The sequence below is a fragment of the Mirounga angustirostris genome, unplaced genomic scaffold (assembly GCF_029215605.1).
Source record: "Mirounga angustirostris isolate CCGP_5_RB_7025 unplaced genomic scaffold, mMirAng1.0.hap1 SCAF_4, whole genome shotgun sequence".
Lineage (NCBI taxonomy): Eukaryota > Metazoa > Chordata > Mammalia > Carnivora > Phocidae > Mirounga > Mirounga angustirostris.
This window is the reverse complement of record NW_026991712.1, coordinates 182,856,341-182,869,077: the sequence shown is the minus strand read 5'-3', so window position 1 is coordinate 182,869,077 and position 12,737 is coordinate 182,856,341. Positions and strand designations below refer to the sequence as shown.

General features: G+C 43.8%; 1 protein-coding gene across 3 annotated transcripts in view; it reads left to right on the top strand.

The window, feature by feature from the left end:
* The window catches only part of UBE4B (ubiquitination factor E4B), a 123,819-nt gene that overhangs the window by 40,102 nt on the left and 70,980 nt on the right, over positions 1 to 12,737 (top strand). The window lies entirely within an intron of this gene.

Below are 12,737 nucleotides of genomic sequence, written 5' to 3'. Positions count from 1 at the left end.
AATCATCTGAAAATGCAAGATTGAAATAATGGTCAAAATAACAAGCCTCTAATTATGGATTTCCTTGTCTTCATTTTACATTGTCTTGTAATTCTTTCTCTGAGTTTTCAGGGTATAAAAGTTTATCTGATGGGATGTTTTATAGCTGTCTCATTGACAATTTAACTGTTGTGAAAATTTCTTTCTTTATAATTAATGGGTTCACAGTTAATATCCATGATTGTCTTTGTTGGGAAACAGTGATACTGATGCATACTGTATATTTGAAAATATCTGTCTTTTATCAAGTGAACTTTTCTACTGAACATGAGAATTATTACCATTACAATAAGTATTATAATTAGGATTCTAATTTTGAAAAAGCAGGGGCATTCAAATCTGCATTCTTCATCATCATGTCATTGACTAATTTAATATGATTGTTAGTTCTGCAGTCATGTAAAGCACTCCCTTGGTTGCCTTCCACATAATCTGTCTTTCTGAACTAGGTAACTCGTCAATTAAGAGTATTTGCAGAGTTTCTGTTACCATAGCTCTTGTTAGGCATTGTGGTAGACTCTTCCCCATGTCAATATAAATGCTTATACTTCCTTCTGTTGATTGTAGAAGTGAGAGATGCTTAGGCCACATCATCAGTTAGTAATAGACAGTGCCTTTGCCTGAAAGGTCTCCCCTGTACACCTGTGAGAAGCCGTGGTGGTCTTCTGGCAGGGGAAGGGCTCGGGATCCTAGTTGGGTTTTTGCCCTTTCCTTAGAGACCGTGCTACCAACAGTGCCGTTTGTCTCACCAGGACCAGGTCCCACCTGGAATGCTGGAGATGGTTGGGGGAGAGCTAGTGGGATGGGGAGGGGCCTGAGATCTCACTGCAGTAGCGGTGGGCAGACTGGAAACCGGAGCTCCGCATGCACATGGTCATTGCACCTGGTCATAGCACCCTGCCTCTTTGGGACCACCAGGAATCATCACAGCACGTGCCCTGTCCTGCTTATTATGTCAGCCACCGCGTCTCCCAGGTCCTCATCCCTTAACCTCTCAGTCTCTAACCTGTGTATGGCTTGTTACAGACACCTCTCTCCCCCCGCCCCCACCCCCAGTTCTGAAATGCTCACGGTCAGTCCCTGGCAGAATCCTTCTCTATGGACAGCCCTTCCCCTTGGGGCTCTCGCTGAATTTACTCTCTTCCTCCGTTGCTTTCTCGTTTCTTCTTCTAGGCCACTCTTCCTCCTCCCTAAGAACACATAGATTTGAACTTCGTGTCGTCGGACTGTATTCCCCACTCCTGTCCTTGTCGCAGCCATCCCCTGAACCCGTTCTCCCTGCCTCATTTGGTCCACTGTCTCCCTGGTACTGCCTGTGTCATGATTCATGGTGATTTCAGTAGCAACATGGATGACCTTCCAGGACTCTGCCCTCTCACTTTTGTGAGCCGCTTTCCCTTAGTGACCTTGTCTTCCATCCGACATTAGCTACTCATGGCCGTGGTCATGCTCTCGACCTTTACATCTCAGCGCTTCCTGACTACCACCTTCACCTTTTTGGCTCACCCCCTCTATGCCACTTTCTTCACTTCTCCCTCCCCCAGGGTCCCCACTTACCTCCTTTCCCCATTTAAATTCCACAGTCATTTATTGTCACTCCTCTCTCTCGCCTCCCTCTCACTTTGTCTCACTTCCTTGGTTAAACCATGCTCCTGGTTTGTTTCATAAAGATTTTATTTATTTATTTATTTATTAGATTTATTTATTTATTTTAGAAAGAGCAGATGCACACATAGGCAGAGGGGGGGGCAGAGGGAGAGAGAGAGAGAGAATCCCAAGTGGATTCCTCGCTGAGTGCGGAGCCTGACGCAGGGCTCCATCTCAGGAACCTGAGACCGTGACCTGAGCCGAAATTAAGAGTTGGATGCTTAACTGACTGAGCCACCCAGGTGCACCTAAAGATTTTATTTTTAAAAAACTGTACACCCAATGTGGGGTTTGAACTCAACAACCCTGAGATTAAGAGTTCCATGCCCTACTGACTGAGCCAGCCAGGCAACTCCGCCCATGCTCCTGGTTTCAGATACCATTTCCTGGTTCCTTCCTGTCTCATGCTGTGGGACAAGACTAGAGAAAAGTCCAGAACCATGCTGTCTCATTTCAGATTTGTGGTCACACACTCTCTCAGGTAGTTAGAGTGTATTTCCCATTCACTCCCCCACTCCACAGGTCGTTTCAAACCTCCTGCTTCAGTGGGCAGCACCTCGTTCTCTGTGCAACTCTGGGCTGATGGCCTGCCTTCCTATTTCATGGAGAAAACAGACACAGGCGAAAGGGAATCTCTGTAAGCTCCCCATCACCGCATCCTCCTACCTGCCTGTACGTGTGGCCGGTTCTTCTTAAGCGTGAACCGTCCACCCCTGACTGAATTCTGTCCCCAGATCCCACCTCCTCTGTCCTACTCAGAGCCTTTGCCCGAGCACTTCCCATCTTTCCTGCTTCGTCAGGCTTTCTATCTCAAGTGGAAAGCTTTTATTTTTTTAACAGTCATTATAGATGCTGTTCCTTCTCCCATCATGGGAATACATAAAAAGGAACTCTCTTGATCTCATTTCCCCTGCCAGCTTCCACCCCGCTGGCTCTGCATCACAACAAAACTTCCGGAGTGACTTGCCTATCCTCTGTCTCCTTTGTCTGTCCTCGCACCCACTGCTGATTCGAATCCAACTGAGTGAGGCCTCCTGCGGTCTGCTCTGAGTCACCATCTTGGCCTCAGTTGATGGGGCTTTGGCCCTCTTCTTGAAACACTTTCTTCTTTTGGCTTCCAGAGCTCCACACTCTCTTGGCTTTCATCCTGTCTCTGTCTGTCTCTTCTTGCTGCTCTGTATGGTTCTTTTTCATTTCTCTGACCTGTAAATGTCAGGGGTCTAGGGCTCAATATTTAACCTGTTGTCCTTTCCATCTGTGTTGATTCCCTTACTGATTTTATCTGGTTTCCCAGCTTTAATTATTATCTCTAAGCTGCTGGTCCCTAGGTTGATCTCTCCAGCCCAGAACTGTTCCTTGAACCTCAGACTCCTGCAATGTCTAAGAAGCATCTCACAGTTAACACGTCCAAAACTGAGCTCCTGCTGTTTCCTCACATCTTATCTTCTCCTTGAATCCCATCTCAATAAATGGCAACTCATTTTTTTCTAGTTGCTTAAGCCTAAAACATTACCTCTTCTTTTTACCTCATATTCTAGATCAGGGGTCAGTAAACTTTCTGTAAAGGGCCAGGTACTAATATTTTTGGTTTTGCAGGCTGTATAATCTCTGTCACAACTATTCGTTTCAGCCCCTGTAGCACAAAAGCAGTCATAGACAATATATAATGAGTGTGGCTGTGTTTCAATAAAACTTTATTTACAAAAACAAATAGTGGTCCAAATGCAGGGTCCAAGGCACCAACATATCTTGCCTGGATTATTGGAGTGGCCGCCTAACTGCTGTCTCTTAGGGTAGCACCAGACTGGGTCCCACTAAAGCACAAGTACAACCTTGTATAACAGCAGGGTTATTTTTCACAGCAAGCTCATTATGTTGCCGTCACGAACTACTGGAAAACTTGGGCAGCTCTAGATGGTTAGTTCTGGCCAGTGCACCTCTATGCTGTGAAGTCCTGATTATGTTTCTCACATAATCATCATCATTCATAATCACAGTTAGGTAGATATTATTAGCTATGTGCCTGGCAGGTTGGATAAACAAATTTTCACAAATTTATTAAATAAACAAGCTTAAACGAAACAGAAAATAAGCACCTCATAAGGTGGGCCACATCAGTCTTCTGTTGGCTCCCTCCATTGGCTCCCCGCCTCGTCAAGAATGAAAGTCACAAAAGGGGGGAGGGGGGATTGGTTAGCCCGGTGATGGGTATTAAGGAGGGCACGTACTGCATGGAGCACTGGGTGTTATACGAAAACAATGGATCGTGGATCACCACATCAAAAACTAATGATGTATTGTATGGTGACTAACATAACATAATAAAATTAAAAAAAAAAAAAGAATGAAAGTCACAGTCCTTACCTTGACCCAGGGCTGTGTATGCCCTGGCCCTGTTTTGGCTCTGACCTCCTTTCCCACTGCGCTCCTCTTCCTTGCTGCCTCTGCTCCAGCCATACTGGCTTCCTTACGCTTTCTGGAACATTCCAGATATGACCACTGTTGGGGGCCTTCCTGTTGCTCTCTCTGCCTGGAATGCTCAGGCCCTAAAAATCCACGTGGCTTTTCATTCAACTCTTCAGATGCTTATGCAAGGGTCACCTTCTTTGGCCACACTGAAGGTGCTACCTCTCTCTGACATGGCTGCTGCTTCTTTGAGCTCTGTCATCAGCTGATGTAGCACACCCATGACTTGTAGGTCCCGGTTTCTCTGCTTCCCCTACTAAAGCAGGGACTTGGATCCATTTTACCGACTGCTCCGTCCCAGTGCCTTTAGCAGTGCTGGGAGCGTTAAATCTGTTCATCCAGTGAATTAATGACTCACAAGAGAAAATGGCCAAAACAACATAGGCAGGTATAACCTAAATCTCAAGAGGATGTGTGAGTTTTCCGTTAAAAAAATGCAAAGAGGGCGCCTGGGTGGCTCAGTTGGTTAAGCGGCTGCCTTCAGCTCAGGTCATGATCCCGGAGTCCCGGGATCGAGTCCCACATCGGGCTCCCTGCTCGGCAGGGAGTCTGCTTCTCCCTCTGACCCTACCCCCTCTTGCGCTCTCTCTCTCACTCTCTCTCTCTCAAATAAATAAATAAAATAAAATCTTAAAAAAAAAAAATGCAAAGAGTTGCTGTGAGGAAGATGAAGGCTAGTGCTTGTTTTCTGTGGTCCTTGATGGTAGACGGAGGGCCAGTGGGTAGATTTATTGTCCACTGAATATGAAGGAGAGACTTCTGTTCCAGAATCAAGAAGTGCTTTCTGACAGACACAAATCCTGGATAGACTGGCACCCCTGGTGAGGAGTTCCTCATCCAGGAGAGACGTGGCGGTCACTTGGCAGCCTCCTTAGTTGAGATGCTCTCTGCTACAGGGTTGGGGAGCTGCAGTGAGTCCTGCTAGTTGCTTCTCCCATCGGTGGTCCCAGCTTCTTGCAATGCCCTCTTTCCTAGGGCCGCCATAGCAAAGTATTGCAGACCTGATGGCTTGGAACAACAGAATTGTATTCTCTCACAATTCTGGAGGGTAGAAGTCGAAAGTCAAGGTGTAGGCAGGGCTATGCTTCCTTAGAAGGCTCCAGTGAAGACCGCTTGCCTCCTCCAGCTTCTGTTTGTTGCTGGCCACCCTTGGCGTTTCTTGGCTTGTGGCCGCACCACTCCAGTGTCCTCTGTCTTTTCGTGGCCTTGCCTCTGTGTGTATCTGTGTTCAAGTTTCCCTCTTCTTGCGAGGACATCAGTTAGTGGATTAGGGACCACTCTAAGCAGCATGACCTCGTCTTAACTTCATGACATCTGCAAAGACCCTGCTTCCCAGTGGAAATATCATTTATGGACTTTTTTTTTTTTTATCACCATCCCCTCCTCCCTTTATTTATTTATTTATTTTTAAGATTTTATTTATTTATTTGACAGAGAGAGACACAGTGAGAGAGGGAACACAAGCAGGGGGAGTGGGAGAGGGAGAAGCAGGCTTCCTGCCGAGTGGGACTCGATCCCAGGACCCCAGGACCATGACCTGAGCCGAAGGCAGACGCCCAACGACTGAGCCACCCAGGTGCCACCCCCTCCCTTTAGAACATAAGGTTAGAACAGGGACCTCGTCAATGCTGTTCATTCCCTTATCCCCAGAACCATCCCCAGAACCATACTGGCATGCAGTAGGTACTCTGTCGGTGCCACTGGTTAAATGACTGAATGAGTGAAAAAATATTTTGTGTTGGGAATGTTAGTTGCAAAATAAGACTCCAGTTCTATTGATTGATTGATTTTATTTTTAAGTAATCTCTACACCTAATGTGGGGCTCAAACTTAGAACCCTGAGATCAAGAGTTACACACTCCATGGGGCGCCTGGGTGGCTCAGTTGGTTAAGCGACTGCCTTCGGCTCAGGTCATGATCCTGGAGTCCCGGGATTGAGTCCCGCATCGGACTCCCTGTTTGGCAGGGAGTCTGCTTCTCCCTCTGACCCTCCTCCCTCTCATGCTCTCTGTCTCTCATTCTCTCTCTCTCAAATAAATAAATAAAATCTTTAAAAAAAAAGGAGTTACACACGCCATTGACTGAGCCAGCCTGGCACCCCTTGAGTTCTAGAGAACATTTACTATAACATTATTCTTGCACCATGACCAGATCTAGCTGTCTCTTTGCTTTTCTTGGCATTCTGAACAGAATTTTAAAAATCCCTAAGCCTATTTTTTTCTAAAATTTTACCAAAAAGTTATTATAGAATATTCTGGACTTACGTGATAGATAACATCCATGAGACATAGTACCACCTGTGAACCCCTGTTGGAATCTCTGGCTCTGTACACCTCTCCCCCACACCAGCAGGCCATTGCTGTTCTGAATTTTGCATTTATCTTGCTCAGATATTTCTTTTTCTTTCTTTCTTTCTTTTTTTTTTTTTGCTGCATTGTTAATATGACATTGCTTTTGCCTGTCTGAAAACTTTATAAGTATGGGTAGTATTTTTCCTGCAGCTGATTGCCACTTTTTTACAGTCATCATTGATTATGTTGCTTTTATGTTTCAGTTCAGCCTGCTTGTATTTAGGGCCTACAGCAGGCCAGACCCAGTGCTAGGTCATGGGAATGCAAATACGAGTGAGGCTCAGTTTCTTTCCTGGAAGAGCTTACTGTCCAGTACGGGAAAAGGTGTTCTTTCATTTCCTTTTAAGAATCTCTGCTTATTAAATTCCTGGGAGGATGAACTGGTTTTCTTACTTCTTCCCCCCTCTTTAGATTGGTTTGTGATTGCCCAGCTTTCGGAAATTCTTAAGCCCCTTGAACGATTTTAATTTTATAGTCTTGTTTTGAAATTATACTTCTCTTCCTTCTGTTCCCTTTGATGTCCACCCCTCGGACATCTTGAATATATCCAAGGAAATCCTTACCCTTCCTGGCTGTCTTGACCTCTCCGAAGACGTGGCCTTTCTTGCACAAGAGTTCCCCAGTGAATCCTTTATCAGCTGGTTTTATCTTGACAGAATTCTTAGGTCTAGTGGAGCAAGTTCCCTTGGGTGCCTTTTCTACCCTCTCCAGTCAGAGTTCTTTTTTTTTTTTTTAATTTATTATTTTTATTTATTTATTAGAGAGAGAGAGAGCGAGCCCAAGAGGGGGTAGGGTCAGAGGGAGAAGCAGACTCCCTGCTGAGCAGGGAGCCCGATGTGGGACTCGATCCCAGGACTCCGGGATCATGACCTGAGCCGAAGGCAGTCGCTTAACGACTGAGCCACCCAGGTGCCCATCCAGCTGGAGTTCTTTTTTTTTTTTTTTTTTTAAGATTTTATTTATTTATTTGTCAGAGAGAGAGAGAGCGAGAGCACAAGCAGGGGGAGCTGCAGAGGGAGAAGGAGGAGCTGGCTTCCCGCTGAGCAAGGAGCCCGATGTGGGACTCGATCCCAGGACCCTGGGATCATGTCCTGAGCTGAAGGCAGACGCTTAACTGACTGAGCCACCCAGGTGTCCCCAGCTGGAGTTCTTAAAAGACTGTTGTCTTTTCATGAGTTCTCCTGGCAAACTGATGAAGCCTTGGATCGGCATCTCAAAGTATATTTTTAAATGCGAATAATAAAACATAGGATCACAAAGGAAACCAATGATATAGAAATATAGTTATCACAATATTTTTAAAGATTGTGGCATAGTAATTTATGTGCTTCTGTGTTAAATGCTTTAGATAAAAGATCTAGCAGCTAATCAAACAGCTGCTATAATTTCGACCCCCTAAATTCTGTTTCCATCTCTTGTAAAGCACCTCTGCTCTGGGAGCAGAAATGAATGACGGGGCCTGTTTGGAATGAGTAAGAAACCAAATGATAGGTTTGGCTTCTGGGCTAGTTCCAGGGTTTGGATTAGAAACACAGAAGCCATTTCCTCTGTCTGCCTGCTAGTCTTTAATATACTTAATAATTTAACCTAAATTCTTCTTATGTTTGAAAATGATCTTCATCCTGCTTCCACTTATGCATTTGGACACTTGTTTAATGCCTTCCGTGTGCTGGGCACTGTGTTAGGAGCCCAGGCTGCAAGCCAAGCTGGGGGGTGTCAGCAGGCCCCGAGTCCGGCAGGAGGGGACGTCCTCATGGAGGCTCACGCGCCGCACTGACTCCGCCTGGCCGCAGGTCGTCTCCCTCTGCCCCACACTCCCAGTCTCCCAATTGGAATCTCCACTCTCCAGTCTCCCAATTGGAATCTTGCGGTGGCCAGCTGTGCGGGAGAATTTTCACTGAAGGATTTATCTGATTGAAAATTCTGCCTTAAAACAACAATGACACAGGATTATTACTTCTGAAAATAGGGAACATCCTTCCATATCCCATTACAGTTGTTATTCTAAACCCTCCAGATTTGTTCGACATGTTTTATGATCTGTTTTATGTTTCATTTTATATCGGTTGTTATCAGTGATCTACTGAACGCTATAAATTCATGCAGCCTTCATTTACTACCTAAATTTGTTTAAATCCTTTCATGTGTCTGTTCGGTTCTGTTCTAGGTCACATTGCTTGTAGTCTCATGGGAGAAGACAAACAGTTTTTAAAAACCATAAAATCTATCAGGTGGTGAGAATTATTTTGGAGAAACTAGAGAATTATGTTGCCAGGGTATGAGGGCATAGCTTTTTTCAGTTAGAGAGTCGATGGTAGGCCTCATTAAGAAGATGACATTTCAAAAGAAGCCTGAAAGAAGCTGGGGAACAAACCAAGGGATTATCTGTTGGGCGTTCTTTTCTGACAGAAGGAACAACAGATGCAAAGGTCCTGGGGCAGAAATGGGCCCGGTGATGATTGATGCAAGGCCTGTGATGGTGCCGTCATCTTCAGTTCCCCTCAACTTCCTTCTCCAATTCTGATACTGAACATCATTATTAAATAGCAGTACATTTGTAGAAATTTCAACAAAATCACACTTTTATAGTTAATTGTATTTGGCTAAGAATGCTATTAGCAATGACAGAATTATAACCTTTCATCCTATCCTTGATTGCTAATCCAGTATTTAAATCTTTTTTTTTTTTTCTTCTTCAGAAAGAAGCCCTATTGTTTCCACTTGGTCTGCAGCTTGGGAGAGGGCAGGGAAGAGGGCTCGAGGATGAGTCAGAAGCAAGCTGGAGGCAGAGGCTCAGGCAGAAGTTCCAAGGCCAGAGGGCTGCATTGGGACCCCTCGCAGACTGCAGGGCTTGGGAGGCTCCTGGTGGTGGTTGAAATCCTTTTTGCTTTAGTTGTGACAGATGTATCTTATACCGGCATGAATATTTCATCTCACTGGAGTGGCTATTTGGTCATCCAAGGGGGGGTATATTTTACATATATTTTGGCCACCAGAGGAGCAGGATATTCTATATATTGGGCTGGCTGCATTATTATAATGGGCTGTATTATATAGCATTATTCCTAGGGTCATGATACTTACTTTGTGAGTCTGGAAAAAGTGCTGACAGCTTGTTAGTGAGAGGTATGTAGCTCTGGGAATCAGATTCCTGTCTTGACCTGGGGTTGGTCCCTTTCTTCTCCTCCTCTATCCCCATTTAGGCTAACCTGGTCCTTGAACTTCTGTTGTGTCTGACTCCATGGGACATGAACATTATGACACTCCTGCTCTCACTGCTTAGGTCATGCTTTCAGGTCTCAGGAGGACTCAGTGGTCAACAGTGTGTGAGAGTCCTTTCCATAAAATGTACTTCCTGTCTCTTGGGGAATTTATGGCTTAGTAGGAGAGGTCAGACATGTCACCTGCTCAGAAGTCTTCTTTGTCTCCATGTTTGCAACTGTAATGTAGTCCAAGAACTTTCAGGGTCCTCTGTGATCAAGCCTCCCTTCATTTCACTCCATGTTCTGTTTTCAGAGCATCTCTGCTCCTGTTCTAGCACCATCATACTCACTGCAGATACTGATAACCCTTAGGAATTGTGCTGCACAAGCCATTCTTAGTTTTGTGTGCATTTATCTTGTTTTCCTAACTAGATTGAAAACTCTGAATAAAGCTGTCTTATATTTCTCTTCTATCTGTTGAGCTCATAGTAGGTATATGTCCAGGAAGTAATTCTCTGGTTTTGATTTGGGAATGTGCTGGCACTTTTTCTCACCATCCGTCTCCAGTCTCCCAAGTGGAATCTGAGGGAGTATGTTTAAGAAAAATTAATGTTTTGGGGACTCCTGGGTGGCTTGGTCAGTTAAGTGTCTCTCTTCGGCTCAGGTCATGATCCCAAGGTCCTGGGATCGAGTCCCGCGTCGGGCTCCTTGCTCAGCGGGGAGCCTGCTTCTCCCTCTCCCTCTGCCTGCCACTCCCCCTGCTTGTGCTCTTTCTCTCACTCTGACAAATAAATAAATAAAATCTTAAAAAAAAAAGAAAAATTAATGTTTTTGCATACAGCCTTCTAAAACTGAGTCATGAAAAAAATAGAAAATCTGAATAGACTGATTACTAGTGAGGAGATTGAGTCATTAATCAAACACCTCCCAACAAACAAAAGTCCAGGACCAGACAGCTTCACTGGTGAATTCAAAGAATTAATACCGATCCTTCTCAAACTCTTCCAAAAAAAAAAAAAAGAGGAGGAGGGAGCACTTCCAAACTCATTTTATGAGGCCAGCCACTGCCCTGATGCCAAAATCAGAAAAGAACACCACGGGAAAAGGAAATTGTAGACCAATATCCCCGATGAATATAGGTGCAAAAATCCTCGACAAAATATTAGCTAACCAAAATCAACAGTACATTAAAAGATCATATACACATTGTCATCATGTGGGATTTATTTCAGGGACCCAGGGAGGGTTCAATGTCTGCACACCAATCAGGGTGATGCACCCCAGTAACAAAACGAAGGGCAAAAATCATGAGCTTTCAGAATAAGCGCTCAACATCCATTCATGAGAAAAACTCTCAGCAAAAGTGGGTATAGAGGAAATGTACCTCAGTATAATAAAGGCCATATATGCTAAGTCCACAGCTAATGTTGCACTCAGTGGTGAAAAGCCAAAAGCTTCTCCTCCAAGATTATGAACAAAAGAAGGTTGCCCATTATTGCCACTTTTATTCAATACAGTTTTGGAAGTCCTAACCAGAGCAGTTAGGGGGGAAAAAAAAATCCAAATTGGAAAGAAAGTAGAACGGTTGCTATTTTCAGATTTGCAGATGACTTGATACTATGTGTGCAAAACCCTAATGACTCCACCAAAATACTGTTAAAACTGATAAATGAATTCAGTAAGGTTGCAGGATATAAAATTAATATACAAAAATATCTTGTTTTGGGGATTTTTTAAAAAAGATTTTATTTGTTTTTGAGAGAGAGAGCAGGAACAGGGGGGAGGGGCAGGGGGAGAGGGAGAAGCAGATTCTCTGCTAAGCGGGGAGCCCAACACGGGGCTCAGTCCCAGGACCCTGGGATTATGACCTGAGCCAAAGGCAGATGTTTAACTGAGTGAGCCACCCAGGAGCCCCAACAAAACTCTCTTGTGTTTCTATACAGTTATAACAAACTATGGGAAAAAGGAATAAAATAATCCCATTTACAGTTGCATCAAAAAGAACAAAATACCGAGGAATAAATTTAACCAAGGAGGTGGGAGATCTATACACTGAAAACTATAAGATGTTGATGAAAGAATTTAAAGAAGACATAAATAAATGGGAAGATCTGTGCTCACGGATTGGAAGAATTAATATTGATAAAATGTCCATACTAAGCTAAAGCAATCTATAGATTTGATGCAATCCCTATGAAAATTCCAATGGCATTTTTCACAGAACAAAGAATCCTAAAATTTGTATGGAACCACAGTAGGCCCCTAATAGCCAAAACAATCCCGAAGAAGAAGAACAAGCAGGAGATATCACACTACCTGATTTCAAACTATTATAAAGCTATAGTAATCAAAATCGTATGGCCTGGCATAAGGACATTCACATAGATCAATGGAACAGAATAGAGAGCCTAGAAATAGACCCACCCATATATGGTCAATTAATTTATTAATTTACAATGAAGGAGCCAAGGATGTACAATGGAGAAGGACAGTCTCTTCAGTAAATGGTGTTGGGAAAACTGGACAGCCACATGCGAAAGAATGAAACTAGACTATCTTACACCATACATAAGAACTCAAAATGGATAAAGACTTGAATGTAAGCCCAGAAACCATGAAACTCCTAGCAGAAAACATAGGCGGTAAGTTTCTTGATGTCAGTCCTGGTGATGGTTTTCTTTTTATTTGACTCCAAAAGCAAGGCAACAAAAGCAAAAATGAACAAGTAGGACCACATCAAAGTAAAAAGCTGCATAGCAAAGGAAATCATCAGCAAAATAAAAAGGCAACCTACGGAATGGGAGAAAATATTTGCAAATCATATATCTCATAAGCAGTTAATATTTAAAATATATGAAGAACTAGACCTAACTGTGAGACCCGAAACCATAAATATCTTTGGGGTACGACTGTTGACTAAACTAAAGATGAGTATCCTTTGATCTGTGACCGTTTCTTAGTCTTTCCATGGTTTTCATTATCTTGACAGTTTTGAAGAGCTTTGTAGAATCTCTCTTCATTTGGCTTTGGC